Source organism: Peromyscus leucopus, chromosome 19, assembly GCF_004664715.2.
Source record: "Peromyscus leucopus breed LL Stock chromosome 19, UCI_PerLeu_2.1, whole genome shotgun sequence".
NCBI lineage: Eukaryota > Metazoa > Chordata > Mammalia > Rodentia > Cricetidae > Peromyscus > Peromyscus leucopus.
In genome coordinates, this window is record NC_051079.1 from 39,927,397 (window position 1) to 39,944,545 (window position 17,149).

At 40.1% G+C, this 17,149-nt stretch overlaps 1 protein-coding gene across 1 annotated transcript in view; it reads left to right on the plus strand.

Annotated features, from left to right (window-relative positions):
* Window positions 1-379: 379 nt before the first annotated feature.
* Window positions 380-17,149, plus strand: part of LOC114694773 (zinc finger protein 474) — a 48,225-nt gene continuing 31,455 nt past the window's right edge. Inside the window, exon 1 of the mRNA XM_028871821.2 lies at window positions 380-567. The gene's annotated coding sequence lies outside the window, so the exon portion shown is untranslated. The remainder of the gene's footprint in view (window positions 568-17,149) is intronic.

The following is a 17,149-nucleotide window of genomic DNA, read 5'->3' on the forward strand; positions in this document are numbered from 1 at the left end:
CAGGTGGGCCTGGATCCTTATCCAAACGGGCCCAGAACTTTATTCCAAGGGTCTGTTTATAACAATGCCAAGTTACTGCTAGTTACAGCCACCTGGTACCCAGGCCTGTGGTCCAATCAACCTCTTATGCAGTCCTGCTGGGTACAGCCACTAGGAAACCTTGTGGGCTCCAACAGAATAAGTTGTGTTTGCACGTGAGGAACTGTGGCAAGCTCATCTGCCTCTGCTTCCTGGGTGTTCAGTACCTTGGTCTAGTTCCCAGGGAAAGCTCAGGTCCCGCCCACCTTCCGGTCTACTTCCCCTTCCTTCACCCCTTGTTTTGGAGTTTACTGCGCAGTTGCTAGAGAGCCAGTCCTGTCCCTTCTGTTGACAGGTTGCCAGGATATATCCAGGCAACAGAAGCTGGGGTTCCTTTTATGCGGCAGCCTTTCCTTCTAACTCTAAGTCCCACAAGGGAGATGTGAATCTTGGAGTTCCCAGCTCCAGCGCCATCCTCCCTGCATCCTCGGAGGGGGTTGGAATGCCACGGTAGAGGCCGAACATTGAGAAGACCGCAGATACTACAAGGTAAGTCTGTTGGAGTGTGGTACTCTGGTCTCACAGTTCCTCAGTCTGAAGCTTTTCTTTCATCCAGCCATTACTTACTACCTCGATTTCCTCCACAGCATCTTTCCCAGTGTGCAGTAAATACTTCTTTGTGAGAGAATAGAAATTAGGCCTAATAATAATGATATTGGGATGGTATTGACAATGAGGCGTAAACTATTACTTAAATGCTGTAATGACTGAAAGATAATCTAGTTTCATTTAAAGACACAACCTAAATAATTTTCTTCAAAGTAAAGTATGCTCTTAACACTAATGCAATATTAAATTTATTGGCCAGCTTAGCCACAACAATAAAAAAGTGATAAAGGGTTCAATTACTCAGTTGAATTAGATTTTTTAAAACAATCAACCGAGTAAACTATAATCAAACTTGAGTTCTAATTTTGAAATTCCTAAAACCAACTAATTTAACAGAATATATAGTCACATAGAATCCTCTCAACCAAGGCAAGGGCGTTTCCATCACCACAGCAACTGTCCTTCTGTCCTTCCAGCCTGCCTTCTCTCCGTTGTGCTGACTTCCGTCACCAGAGCATGATATACCCCCCATGAACCCTGTATGTCTATAGTCATGCTGAGTGCTCCTGTGTCTGGCTCCTCTGGCTGTGGAGAACATCCCTGGGCTGTTCTGTGCTGCTCTGTGGGCTGCTGGTCAGTCTTGGTGGGAGAGCATAACCCCATGATTGTTCTACATTTGTTTAGCTAATCTGTTGGCTGGTATTTGGTTCCTTTCCAGTTTGGACCTGCTGTAACCAAGCAGCTGTAAACACTCCTGCAGCAATTCCATTCTTCAAGCCTTCCAGCTTCACTGAGATTCATCTGACAAAATACCCATGCATTTAGGGAGTATCATGAGGTGTTTTCACGAGGTACATAGCGGGAGGTGATGGCCAGATTCAACTGGGTTGAAGTGTCCATCACCTCCTACGGGGGCCTTGTTCGCTTTGTTCTTTTTTGGTGGAATGAATGCTTGTGATTCTCTGTCTTCAGGGATATGATATACTGCATCATCGTTGTCTTCCATCAGTATGGTTTGTATTAGGTCCCCAATAGTTAAACCAACAATTTGGATCCTTTAACCGTTATCTTTCCTTTACCCCCAGGCTCCAGCTGCTGGTAACCACCACTCTACTCAAATGACTGACAGGTGTAAGAAAAAGATGTTAAATATCACTAATCATCAAGGAAATATAAGTCAGAGTCACCTCATGTGTATTAGAATCTCATTTCACAAAAATGATTTTTAAAAAAGAGGTGCTGGCAAAGATGGGGTGGAAAGGGAACCCTTAAGGGCACACTGTCTGTGGGAATATAAATTCAACCCGCTATTATGAAAGGTGTTTGGATATTCCTATGGAAAAAAAAAATAAAACTGCCATAGGACCCAGCAATCTCATTTCGGGCATATGGCCAAAGGAAATGCAATCAGTATGCTGTACTCCATGTGTACTGCAGCAACATTCAAGCACCAAGATAGGACACTGACAAGTCCATCAGCAGATGAATGGACAAAGAAATCACGGGATGCATTAGGGTGTTGTATATAGTATACATATATTAGAACAATCAGTTTTCAAAGGAAAGAAATCCCCATTCATGGTAGCAGGGTGAACACAGAGGACACTGTGCTAAGTGAAATAACTCAGGTACAGAAAGACAAATGCTGCAAGATCCCCCTTCCATGAGGACTCTGAACATGTGCAACAAGCCCTCTGGTTGTTATGTTTTTATTTATCTTTGGCTCAGACCTAGGAGTGAAATTGCCAAGTTCAAAGTGAACATTTACCTTCAATCGAGTATGAAATATGGTATCTTAGCATAGGAATAATTTGAATCTGCCGTTGACTAACCAAGGGGAACACTTCCTCGTGGGTATCTTTTTAATTGCCTATTCACACCTTTGACCACTTAAATGTTTTTTTTTTTTTATCTTTGATGATCCATAAACCACACACTAGACATACCCTACTTGCGTAGCATTATTGATAAGTTGGACAGATGATGTCACCAAAGTGTCAGCATTCATCTTTTTCGTCACTTCTATATGTACTCACCTTCAAACCAAGCTCTGTCATCCAGTACTGCTAGCATGCCACATATATGGAGTCATTTAGCACATACCCTTTTTTATCGGATATTTTCAGCATCATGTGTTTTGAAAGGACTCATGTTGTGTCTTGGTAGTTTGTTTTCATTGAGTCAACCCCCATGTAAGAATATGCTTCAATATTTTTATACTTGTACCTGGTGTGTAATTATGTTTCCATTTTTTCATTATTATGAGTAAAGCTACTGAAGACATATATCTGCATGTGACTTTTTGTGGATATGTAACTTCATTTTTTTTTAGACAGTATGTACCCTATGCATATGTCTTAGTGCCAACAAGTCTTCAGAGTGGCTGTAACACTCTACATTCCCACCAGGAAGGTTCCCCACATCCTTAGTAATACTTGGATTGACATTATTTGAGCTTCAGGCCTTGCAGTATGTATGTCTATGTCTCTGTGGTTTCTGTTTGCATTTTTCTTTTATAAAAATTTCTTGTGGGGTGATGGCAGCACATACCAGTCCTTGGGAAGCAGAGACAGGCAATCTCTGAGTTTGAGGCCAGATGGTCTACAGAGAGAGTTCCATGAAAGCCAGGGCTATACAGAGAAACTCTGTGGAGTTTAATCCCAGCATTCGGGAGGCAGAAGCAGTTGGATTTATCCTGGTCCAAAAAGTAAGTTCCAGAGCAGCCAGGACTATTAAACAGAAAAACTCTGTCTCAAAAAAAATTACACAAGAAAAAATTTCTTATTATTTTTATGTGTATGAATGTTTTGCCTGCATGTATGCCTGTGTACCACATGTCCAAAGGAGCCAGAAGGATCCTGAGCCTGGAGTTACAGATAGCTGTAAACTGAACATCCAGGAACATTGTGTCATATTTCCTGTATTCTACTGTCTACTAAAAAGTAGTTGTTAGCAATCTAGGCAAAGATTTGTTCTCTTTGAAACTTATTTTATTATGTATACATATAGATATACATACCAGACTCTCTACAGATATAAATCTTAAGTATATTCCTTTCCACTCTGTCATTTGTCTTTTAATTATCCTAATTTTGTAGAGTAGTAGTTTCTAATGTAGAAGCATCATTTATTAGACGTTTACATTTCCATCCTTTTTGTTTTGTCTATGAAGTTTTTGCAAATACCAACATCACAAAAATATTTCCCTATGTTTCCTTCCAGGAACCATCTGGTTTTAGCTCTTGTGAGTTTCTCTGTGGGTTGTTTTTGAGTGGTAAAAGTAGAGAGTTGCCGGGCAGTGGTGGCGCACGCCTTTAATCCCAGCACTCGGGAGGCAGAGCCAGGTGGATCTCTGTGAGTTCGAGGCCAGCCTGGGCTACCAAGTGAGTTCCAGGAAAGGCGCAAAGCTACACAAGAGAAACCCTGTCTTGAAAAATCAAAAAAAAAAAAAAAAAGTAGAGAGTTGATACTTATTTTTATCCGTGAATGCACTCTATCTCCCACTGTTGTGGATTAGAGAAGTTTCTTCTCCTCCACTGGGTCATCTGGATAGCTTTGATAACAGATGAACAAACCGTAGTTGACTATATACTTCTCAACTCTATGAAATGCCTCTATTGCCTACCCTCATTAGTATCATAATTTTAACAAAGCAACTTGTATTGGCTTATCAGTATAGAAGCAAAGATTTGAAACATGTATAGGGATGGACCTTCTGTGACCACTTGTCAGTGGTCTTACATAAAACTTAAATGAGATTGGGCCATTTTCCTTGAGTGTCATATACATATCTTCCTAGGCAGTAACCTAGTATTAAATGGCTGGACATTAAGAAAAGGCCAAAAATAGTCAATAAATTGATTTACAAAACTTAGTATCAAAAATTAATTTTAAATTGTTTAATTATTATTTTTCACTAACTTATTGTCTAGGATATTACATGAGCTATTCTATACAGGGGGAAAACAGTATTTATTGGTTCATAACATAGACACAGAGACATTACCTCTACTAGCACTGTCTTGCCTATTCAACAATATATTTTTCACATGACAGAGAAAAAAATAAATAAAATAAATAAAAGTTTTGACATCTTCCTGTGAACAAGAGAAAATTATCAACACCCAAATGTTTTCAAAGCAAAAATATGACATATTCCTTTCCAACTTTGGAGCGTCTGTCATAAACATCCACTTTGAGCCTGAAAATGAAAACTGTAATTTCTGTTAGTTGTGCTTTCCTGCTTATTTCAGAACTTGAGTCCCATATAATTGTCTCTAATAGAAATTTGAGAACAGTGACGAATGTACACAATTCCAGAACACCACTCCTGAAGGAGCAGTGACGATTCCTACGGGGTATTAAAAACGTGGGGAGGTGTTCTCCAAATGGCAACAGCAATATACCATGACACATTAGTATAGGCAGGGTTTAAAGAGGTGACTTGCCAATGGGCTAAACATGGTGATGAACTGTAAATTTGATGTTCAGGGTACAATGAAGCCAAGCATTTATTTGAGAAAAGACCAAGAGAATCCTGGAGAGAGTTGTACACAAGCAAAAACTGATAAGGATCTGGTGTCTTTTGAGTATGATTTTAAAATTCACACTGATTAGTAATTGGATGTTTCACTTTAAAAATACTTTTGTTTGGTTTTCAAGCATGTGCCTGCATTTATGTTCATGCATCATGTGTATACAGTGCAGAGGCTGGAAGAGGGCATCAGATCCTCTGGAACTAGAATACAAATGGCTGTCATCACCATATGGGTGGGGACTGGGAATTGAACCTGGATCCCCTATAAGAACAAGTGCTCTTAACTGCTGAGCCATCTCTCCCTCCCAGACACTTCACTTTTAAATCAAGTCCTACTTGTATGTTCTCATGCAGGGACTGCATGGTTTTCTCATGTACGTAGGAGCAGTAAACAACTGAACTTTATAGGCCATATACCCGGCCATCATAAGGCAAAAACAAAGACAAATATATAAAAGAATGAACATGACTATTCTCCAATAAATATTTATCAAATGAGGCCAGGTTAGGCAGCCAGCCAAATCTGGCTTATGTTTGTATATGCTTGTCTAATGTTTGAGCAATTCTGGTGAATTCTCTCCCCCAAATCATACATTAATTTTTAAAGTCTGTCCTTGCTCTGGGGACAAAGTACTCAGAGATCTCTTCAGAAGAGAAATGACTTTCAGAGACTATTAAGTTTGAAGTTCCTAAGTACCCATAATGCTTTTGTATAAAAGGGATTATAGATAAATAATCTCCAGCCAGGAAAGGCAAACCTTGGTTTTTAGATTTTGCTTGAATGTGCAGTGCCCTTGGCACATGTGACTAGCTGTCATATGGCCATTGTTAGTGTCTCTCTCACTGCCATCCTTAGGGGCTGGGGGCTGCAGCATCTACTCTACAGAAAGTCAGTCATTCCTTTCTGAATGACTCAACTCTGAGGTATACTTCTTGGTCCAGTGCATAGTCTTTGGCTGGGGTCTTATTTGCCTTGGACTAATTATAGATATATGTCTCAGGCTAAATAGAATAGTAATCCCTTCATGAAGAGGAATTAACAAGATTTAGCTGCTCAAGTATCCCTAAGACCTAAAAAAAAAAAAAAGCCACCAAATCTTCATTTCTATTTTCTATTTAAATAATTACGTTGAGTTCTGTTGAAAATATAACATAAAATAAAGCTAATCTCATTCCACATAGGGTGTGTTTTGTCAGCGCCTGTCACGGGCCTGGCAATAGGCCATGTGCTGTCAGTCGAACCGTACAGAACAAATAAGTCCCCAGTGCCTTGGAATTCATGTCCAAGGGAAGGAAATGGATACCACACGTGTAAACCAAAAACCCAAAAACAAAACCACATGTTGCAAATGCAGTTCAGAAAACAAGCTATGATGTCACTGAACAGAACTGGTGGTGGTGGCTGCAGAACACGTATGTATGGGCATGTGACTGTGCATGCCAGCATGTGTACATGTGGTTGTGTGCTTGGAAGAAAGTGCCAGCAGTTAACAGAGGAAAAGCAATCAGGGACGGCCTCTCTAGGTTGATAATATTTGCAGAGAGAAGTAAAGAGAGAAATCGGAACACCAGACAAGGAACTAGGTTTTAGGCAGGGAAGTGGTCACACACACACACAGCTACATTGCAGCCTCCACCCCAGTCTGCTGAGGGTAAGAAAGACGTTGACTTGTTTGAAGAACTGGAGTTAAAGTGAGCGAGCAAAGTACTGTACAGAGGAAGGAAAGAGGGAATCAGGAGAGAGACCTGGGAGGGGAGGGTTACAGAGGATCTCCATGGTCAAGAGTTTGAGCTCTGTTTTGAGAAAGGTGGGGCAACTGTAAGCATCTAATCTGGGTCAGGGCACTGGGTTCTGGTTGCAATTTGCAAAGATAAATATAGTTGCTAAGAAAATAAATGAACTGGAAGAGTCAAGGTGAATGTGGTCCTTCAAAGCCATGGCTGACACAGGGTATGAACGGTTGGGCAACCTGCCTGGCAGTGGACTTCTGAGCATAGGCCAACATTCAAAGGAATATCTGGACCCGTAAGTGTTAGATGCAGAAATGTTTCCCGGTTTCCTGTGAGTTAATGCAATATCACAAGGTACCAACATCAGGTGGGGAGAGTGGATGGACACAGAAGTGAAATCATTTGAGAGAGGAGACCCACTCAAATTCATAAGCAGAAAAAAAGCAGATCAGACAGAAAGTTCCTCTCTTCCTTGTGAATTCAGTGGATGACCCCATAGGGGAGAAAAGCTGCTGATGCTTTCGGTGTGTTATTGCCTTCTGCCTCTCTTCCTGAGCTGTTCTGATTATTAATAATAAAATAATAAAACCTCACAGGCAAACTATAGTCAGACTGGACCTCCAGCTGGAGAGCTTGGACAAGGGAGAGCATCTTATCCCAAGTTAAAAGGCTTGTCAAGAGATGACGTTAGTGAAGTTACTGTGATATGAACAACAACAACAAAAAAATGAGAGACAGCGATCTAGAGATAGAGGATAGAAACAACTGGGAAAAACCCCAGACGTCAGGTTTCAGCCAACGTTGTCTTTGTTAGTACCATGCGACCTAGTTACAACCCAGAATGTCATTTGTTATAATGATAAGAAGGCATCCTGGATTAAATAATTGCTAAGCAAAGGTCAGGATTATTATTAATGCACTGCCTTACCTAGAAGGCATATGGAGAGGGAGGTATACGTGTGTGTATAGCAGATTAGGAATTCTGTATTCAGAGAGGGGCAATTTAGAGCAGAGCACTCAATAATAATAATAAATATAAATAATAAGCCTCTAACTCATTGCTGGTCATATATATTCATTAAAGTATATAAATATACATATAGTCAAAGGCTATTCATAAATATTTAATAAAAAGTTAATATACTATTTGACTGAGTTCATGGCATTTTACCCTCAAAAATACTAGGTGATTGTGCAATGCTACAATCAGATAAATCTTGGATTGCTTTATCTGTTCATTTCCAAGTTAGCCATCTTATATATGAAACACATGACATTCGACAAACCACAATTAAAACCACATTTTCCTCATCAGTCAGCCTTTCCTATGTAAAACACAATATCAAATGGAATTTAATTATCCTAACTATTGGGGCATGAATGGATGATAAGACATTCCCAAATAATGTTTTCTACAGAGATTTCTGGGAGCAACTTATGGTAAATAGCAAGTGCTGTTTTAAATTAAAGTTACTTAAAAGACACTGTACATTCCTTGCCTAAATAAAATAGGTGGTGTTGTGATACACTCACAATTTTATTAACTCTAACATGACCAAATTAATTTTATTATTAATTTTGTAACTGGAACTTCACAGTTAACTAAAAAGAATAAAGATTTAAAGCCTTAAATTGTGTCATCCTTCACATGGTATTTACAGGATAGACTTCCATGTGTGCCTTCTCGAATACTGACTCCATAATGTCTTGAGATGTTTACCTACACTCTATGAGGTTTCCCCCATGTGATGTGGAATTCAAAGTTGCTGGACTCTAGGGCTGGAAGATGGTCCTACAAGTACCCGCCATGCTAGCCTGAGGACTTGGGTTCCGATTCCCCAGAAACCACATACAAAACACAAACACTAGGAGGGTGTGGTAGCCCATCTACAATCCCAGCTCCCAGGAGCCAGTGTGTTTCCTGAATTTTCACCTGAGAGCTGGGTAAGCCACATACCATCAAACCCAACTCAGATGAAGAGCTAGGTTAGACACTGGACTGGAGATGCTAGGCTTGGTCCATCTTCTGTGCATGAAGAGAGCAGAGGAGATCATCTAAGCACCATAACAAGAACAGCTTTTGCAACCCCTGAGCAAAAGACCATGGCCTTGGTGTTGTTTGGCTTTTGATTACCTCCAGACTTTCTGCTTTGATGAAAAAGATATACTTCTATTTCCCTAAGTGACTGATGGAGGATTTTTTTAATTACAGTGACAAACGATCTTCACAGATACAAAATCAAAGTAACCATATTGTAACAATTAGCCTGTGGACTCGTGAGTGGAAGAGTTGGGCTATTATGAAATAACTTGCAGTGAATTCATCAATAATGGAGACAGGAACACCAAAATTATGTCACAAATATATGCTCTGGACGCCACTGCCTGAGGGAGGATACTGGATGAAATGAATTCATCCCTAAGTCCAGTTCCAGGCCCTTCTCACCTGCCACAAGTGTCCTCAGATGTTGGGACACGTGTCATCAGGGTACATGCACAGGAAGCCACATGAGACTCTACTACCAGGCCCAGCTCAAAAGCACACAGAATACCTGAACTGGGAGAATGCTGAGCCTGAGTTTAGGAGACTCTGTTCTCAGGTCTAGAATCCAAAATAATTCCCCAGTCACAGCTCATCACTTTCAGAAGACTAAGAAACATGTTCCATTGTTTTTGGTTAGACTGTCAATCATGCAATGTCCATACTGGGTTTTCAACTTCACATTTGTTAACATCTCTTGATTGAACTGTTTTGAAATTCTGAGCAGAACTGGAGTCTACCCTGAGTCCACTTGTAAGAAGGGTTTGGAAAAGGCCAGTTGACAGCCAAGTGCTGCAAGTCAGCCTGTGTCCAGTGCCCAGTGCTGTGCCAGTCAGCTTCAGTGCAGGGGAACATGGCCACCTAGAGCCAGCTAACTGGGAGATGGAGCAAGTGTCCTTAGCAAAGGGAGCGGAGATGGCAGGCAGGATTGCAATGTACCATACGGTTTGGATGAGGTTAGAAAACATGCTCATGTTTCCCTAGAGTTCTCAGTATTTCCAGGACTGTGGCTGAAATGTCTTTTTATTGAATATAAATAAAATGTGGTTCGAGTTAGCTAGAGAATGAAAACTTGGGAACTTCTTGGGGTATTTTAATAAAAAGGAGAACAATTTCAGAAATGTTGCTAATTACATTTTCCTGTCTGCTACATTATGTATAAAGATGTGATCTAGTATGAAGATGGTATTTGAAAGCATTATAATAATAGTAGTGTATAATATATATATATATATATACACATCTCATACCTGGCATCTGCCAGCACTTTATCTTTCATTTAATCTTCATAACAGTCCTGCCAGGTGACTTTTGAATCCCACAAAACAGGAAGAAACAAGTCCAGAGACGATAAGAACCTCACTCAACATTCCACAGCCAATAGGAATTTTGGAGCTGTTTTGTGAACCTAAGTCCAAGTTTATGTAGGGGTAATAAAACAAAGCAAATCGAAGAGACAACAATAATAACAAAAACTATGGACACTGGAAAAGAAGTTCTGATATTTTGGTAAACTTCTTTTTCTTCTTTTACTTAGAAAATGAGACCTTACAAAAAAAACAAAAACAAAAACAAAAAAAAAAAAAAAAAAAAAAAAAAAAAAAAAAAAAAAAAAAAAAAAAAAAAAAAACCACCAACCTTTAGACACTAGGGAAGTTCTCATGGTTTGGCAAACCACTTTCTCTGCTTTTACTTAGAAAATGAAACCTTACCAATATATTTAAACAATTTGCTTGGCTCTGTGCTTCCCCACACACCCCTGCTAATGGTGACAATTCAATTACAATTAAGAACCTAGAGCCTGGAGATATGACTCAGTGGGCAAAGTCGTTGTTGTGCAAGCATGACGATTTGCATTAAAAACAAAAACAAAACAAAACAAAAAAAAACATTAAAAAAAAAAAACCCTCCAGCATCTATTTTCAAATGTGGGGACTCTTGCCTATAACCCCAGCGTTTAGGGTGGGAGTAGAGACAGACAGATCCCAGAGCTTGCTGGCAGGTCAGTCTGTCAGAAACAGAAAGCTCCAGGTTCAGTGAATGTCCCTGCCTCAAAAAACAAGATGGAAATAACCAACATAGAAGTAAATGAGAAACTACCTCGGCTTCCTGTCTTAGTTAGGGTTTTTATTGCTGTGAAGAGGCACCATGACCACATTCCTTATATCCTTATAAAGGATAACATTCAAATGAGGGGGCTCGCTTACAGTTTAGAGGTTCAGTCCATTATAATCATGATGGGGAGCATGGCGGCATGCAGGCAGATGTGGTGCTGGAGCTGAGAGTGCTACATCTTACAGGCAACAGGAAGTTAACCGACAGACTGAGGGAAGCAAGCAAAAGAGACATCAAAGCCACCCCCACAGTGACACACTTCTTCCAATAAGGCCACACATCCTAATAGTGCCACTCCCTGTGGGGGCCATTTTCTTTCAAACCACCACACATCCTAACAGAATATATTGTTGAAAATGAATTATCTCATTATTTAATCTCTGCATAAATAAGTCAAAACAATAGAGCAGAATAGTTCAGAGGTGTCTGCCAAGATTTCAGCAGAAATAGGCATATATATCTGCCCTTGGGGACACAAGGTGGGACATGAATTGGCTGCTTTAAATGTGTATTACACATAGTATTGGGAAGAGCATAGAAGTCTTAGTAGTTGAGTATAAGTTGTATTTTTGTAAATTATACCAATTTCTTTTCCTGCTAAAAGTTTGCTTTTAGAGGAAACTGTAATATGTCTTTTTTAAAAAAAAACTGAAAACTTGCTTTACCTGGCTCCTAAAAATTAGAAGCCCAAATCCTTCAGATTTCATAATCCATTCTCTTTTTTCATTCTTATGTGATACATATTTTAAGAAAATCTGTGGAATGTTTCTATGACCCATAAAGGGAGTCAAAATTCCTGGTATCAACTGTAAGAGAGCTCATTATTTATTTCCAATGTATTTTCCTAATTAGTTAAATCAATGTTTCACCACTTTGCTTCTTATTTTGTCTGTACCTCTCAACCTCCCAGCCTCCCCCCTCCCCAAACCCCACATCTCTCTCTCCCTCCCACTTGTCTCATGCCACCCACTGCTACTTATGTACACACACCCATCTATATACTCAGTTATATTCATTTATGCACGTAAACATGTCTCCACTCACATCCATGCACATATTCCATCAAGCGATTCACAACACCTAAATGCTCACATCTTCCTACATTTCCACAATACCAGTGGCCCCCTTATTCATGCCTACCCCCACACACACAACACCCACACATACACACACATCCATATATATACACTCATCTGTGCATAAACACGCTCATTCTCATAATTCCATGTATGCATTCCCATTAACTTGTATCCATCCACACTGACCCATTCAAACTTAATTCCATACTCACATTCATCCACTTGTGTCTCCATCTTCTCATGGGCATACATGCACACTTAAGCTCCACCCTGACAAAACCTCATGCATATCATACAGAAACTTGCCTCTCTCTATACGTCAAGCCCTACCATTTTGCAAGCATGACACACTTTAGATACTTGTATCTTTGTACACACTGCTGCTCCAATGACCCAAATTATCTTTCCTTCCTCTCTCACTATCAGACTGCTATGCATCCTTCAAAAATCACTTCAATGCTTTTTGTCATGAGAATGAGCATAGCAGCAAAACTGAAATCATCCAAGATGCTTCAACAGTGAAACAAAGTATGATATGTGTATAAAATCCTACCTTATGCAACAATTAAAAGCAGCAGATTACTGAAATATACAACATGGTCAAATCTTCAGGAAACTATGCTAAATGAAAAAAGTCTATCTGCTGTCTAAGTTCATTTATGTAATATTTTGAAATGATAAAATTTTAGGAATGAAAGATTAATGGGAATTAAGTGGTTACTAGGAGTAAGGGATGGAGATTTGAGAGAGATAATGGAAAGAACGTAAATAAGGTTAAAAATAGCATTACGGGGGATCTTTAGTATTGGAGCCATTTGGTACTTTGTAGTAGTGGTTGATATTTACATATGCAATAAAATTATATAGAGCTTTTTTCATACACACAGACAAACAAATTAAATGGGTATTCTGGATTTTATTCAAATCTGTTTCCCGGGTGAGACATTATACTGTAGTTTTGCAAATTGGAGGAAAGTGAACAAATGCACAGGGGATCTTCATATTATTTCCTTCAACTATATTGAATCTATAATTATCTCAATAAAAATTACCATTAAAATATAATTATAATGTTATCATTACACCTAAAAATTTAATGTAATTTTTAATATCTGGGCAGCAAGATACATTTTAAAGGACTGTGGTATGAAAAAGGATAACATGAACCCTGGCCAGTGGAAATTCCTTAAGTATATGAGAACAGTCAATTCTGTCCCACACAGAGGGGAAACTTGGCACACGGCAAACCGTATGGCCAAAACCGGGATCTGCAGGCATGATGAGAAACAGAGACCAGCCATTCCCCCAGACTGTAGGCACCACGCTCTGAGAATGAGTAACTGTCCATATCCTTCTTCGTGAGGGGGTACACAGCAAGAAAACAAGAGACTCCCAGCCTTGGGATGGCCACACCAGCCTAACCTCAATCATTTTCCTTTGTGTAATCCTCTTCTAGTTTTGGAGAAGATTCAGGTATGATCCACTTAGCAAAATAATCTCTCACGTATTAAAATGAAAAGCATTTTTTTTCCTGAGTATCATGGGCAACACTCTCCAGTGTTCTTTTTGTACAGTATACTACAGTTTTTATCTGTGGTTTGCTTATGTTTATGTCATTCAGTCATTGAGTCTGAGCTGGGTAACAGTGATGCCCATGATGAACACCTTATGCCAGGGGTTGTATAATGGGGTTACACAGAAAGACTACACGGGGGGGAGGGGGGCAGCAAGTTGGAGGATCTGCATTATGCCAGAGCTCTGTACAGAGAATGAATGCCTCTACAAATCAGAAATGAATTTTCAGGTCAGAATCAAAACAGATAGTGACTCTTCCTACTCCACAAGGTCCAAGCACCTTCTTCCATTTGCTGGAAAATGCTGCTTGTAGTGTGGACAACATGGTTGCAAGAAGAAAAAGAACTCTGTTACACATGGAACACCCTCATTAATAAGAAATGCCAGGAACTGGCCAAAAGCAGTGTGCATTTAATTCAAATTTCTGAAGAGGGTACTTAATGATGGTTCCCTCTGGTGTACATATGCAATGCAAAACAAATAATGTAGTCGAAGAAGAGAGAGGATAATGGATGTGAACCAAGAAAGACATACTGACCACAGTTGGGGTAAGACAGAATCAGAAGTTGTCATGCACTGTGGTTAGGGATTCTCACCACCCTAGAGAGTGACACTAAGACTCACTGAACAATGTTCTGTATTTGTTTGTCTGTGATTATGGAGTGAATTTTATTGTAGCTCATTCGAGACAACCAGCTGGGTATGATGCCAAGGCCCAGTCTGTGTGATGGAGTTTCCCACCGAGTTGTTACCTTTGGAGATGAGCTTGCTTACTGTGCCATGATTTCAAATTCTAGGCCTAAGCGTGGACAAGACTAATGGAATGACCTTTTGGCAGAAGGCTGCTGCGTCCACAAAACTGATTTCAGTTTTTTTTTTTGAGATGGTTTCATTTCTTATTATGAGTTGCAAGTTACCATAAAAAACAATGGCTTAAAAAGCACAAATTCATTATATGACAGTTCTATGTCAGAGGTCTAGCCAGGGGCCTCCATGGGCACAAGCTGAGATGTTAAAAGGTGACTCTCCCCAGATTCCAAAGGCGCCCCACACGCCTTGGCTTGTTTGGTTCTTCCTCTATCTTTAAAGTCAGCAAATGTTTGTTGAGTTCTTTTCGTACTTCAAATTCCTTCTCTCTCTGCAGCTTGGGGATAGGCAAAGCTCTTCACGTTTGTGACTAGAAGGAGCCCATCACTTCCAATACATAACAATCTGCTTTCTATAAACTACAACTGAGTTAACATTTAAGTAAGACATTTCTACTTAGGAACTTGCTAATACTGCTTTTATCTTCCAGTCACACTATGGCAACTCTAGAGTCAACCACTGGGTGCCTGGTTCTTTATTCATTTCCTAATTCTGCCCTTATTGTATTGGCTTGCCCTAAATATAAAGACAGATAGTGCTTAAAAGTGATATGGGATGGCATAGCATGAAATGTAGAAAAGGAGCCAGCTGACAATGCAAACAAATACCTCAGCCTTTGCCATCTTCTCTGCAACTGAAAATACACACAGAGATTTTCCTTCTCTGCTACAAGGAAAAGGAGCAAGACAGCAGATACTCTGACATCCAGGGTGTTTGATAGTAATTCGACAGCAAGTGGCAGGAAGCTTTCAGTACCTTGTAAGCCACAGGATATCTAAGCCATAAGCTATGGGGTTTTTAAATAAAGAGCTGTCACCACATTTCATGCTTTTGCCTGGGCTCGTGGGACACAGAGAGGAAGCAAGTTCCTCACTGACAGCAGGAGACACATTCTGGTGCTTTTCACCAGCAGAAGACATCTTGTGTAAGTTTTCCTGAGAAGGGAAAAAATGTGGTGCAGAGGGTTCAGAGTCATTGATGAGTTCTAAGCATAAGGTCTGTGACAGAGTGTCTTCACAAGATTCAGTGACATCAAACAGAATGACAATAACTCTTGGGTGACATATCTGCATAGGGAGGTCCTGGTACCATGGCAATAAAAGCCCACGGTGAGAAGCGGTGTTTAGTTTGGAGGCATACGTAAACTATCAAGCCTCCAGACTCATTGCCCGTCAGTGAGCAAATCAGAAAATAGAGCCTCATTCGTTGATTGACACAATAGAAACGCAGCCTTCCCATAGGCCCTGGTCAGCTTTTTCCTTCCTGCCCAGGGACTCTCCTCAGATACAGCTCTGGGTAAAGAGAGCATTATTAACAGTGCTGAGGGCTATAATGAATGTTCTTAATGATCAGTTTAAGAGTTAGCCAGGCTCCAGGAGACTCTGACCTCCTGGAGGTAGATAGAGCTAAGGCACAATGCTGGGTCTGTTATTAGGTCAGTGGGGGATATGGCTAGGAAGGTCCCCCTGGGACGCAGTGACAGCCATCTGTCTTTTGCCAATTTATCCTAGCCAAGGGCAGCCGTACACATTATGGTTGTTTGACACACTAGGGCAGTGACTATATTTCAAATATTGTTACCCTTGGCTTGGCAGCCTATGCCAAAAGTATTGCACTAAGTGATAATGAGTCCAGTGAGTTACAACAGCAGAACTTTGTCAGGCATCTCATGTGCTGAGGCTAGTAACACATGCATTGATTCAAAATTCTTCTAAAATTTGAATACTAAAACCTGAGTATTTTCCCCTAATCTTTGATGGTAATTTTAGATCTCATTCTAGCTTGAGAAGGAATTATAGTGCTGTTCTTCCACGTGTTTAGTTTAATTTATACTCACTTTTTTTTTTTTTTTCCGAGACAGGGTTTCTCTGTGTAGCTTTGCACCTTTCCTGGAACTCACTTTGGAGACCAGGCTGGCCTCAAACTCACAGAGATCTGCCTGTCTCTGCCTCCCGAGTTCTGGGATTAAAGGCATGCGCCACCACCGCCCGGCTCTATACTCACTTCTTGACAAAATAGCTTTGCAGAAGAAAAAGTAGTCCAAATTCTTCAGTCCTCTCTAATGAGAGATTTTCAAGTCCTGAAAATCCTACAATTGCTTTTATTGTTGGTAGATGATTTGATTCTTAAATTGACTGGTTCTTTAGAAAGAGGAATAGCATCCTATAGAAGGAAAAACGTTGAATGGTAAGGCAAAGTCCATTGGCTTACATAGAACAGCTCAAATTGAATGGATTGATAACTAAATGTGCAAATGACCTCAGAGTATTCAGATGACCCCGTGAAACACTTGTTTTCCTGCTGTTGTTCCCCCCTTCTATTGCCCTTCTTGTGGGTTTTCTAAATACCAGGTCCTCGTCCCTTTCTTTTTGGAATTACATGTCATCATTCTGACCCTTCAATAACTTATAACCATTCCTCCTGATGTCACTGAGTCTTTTCTTCTAGGATCCTTCCCTCATTCCTCAAACCATGCATTTCATCTTCAGCCCACTTTCACTGGCAGGATTCCCCCCCTAAAATCTTTAAACAATAAGTATGTTGTGACTTTAGTCGTCGTCGTCGTCATATCTCACA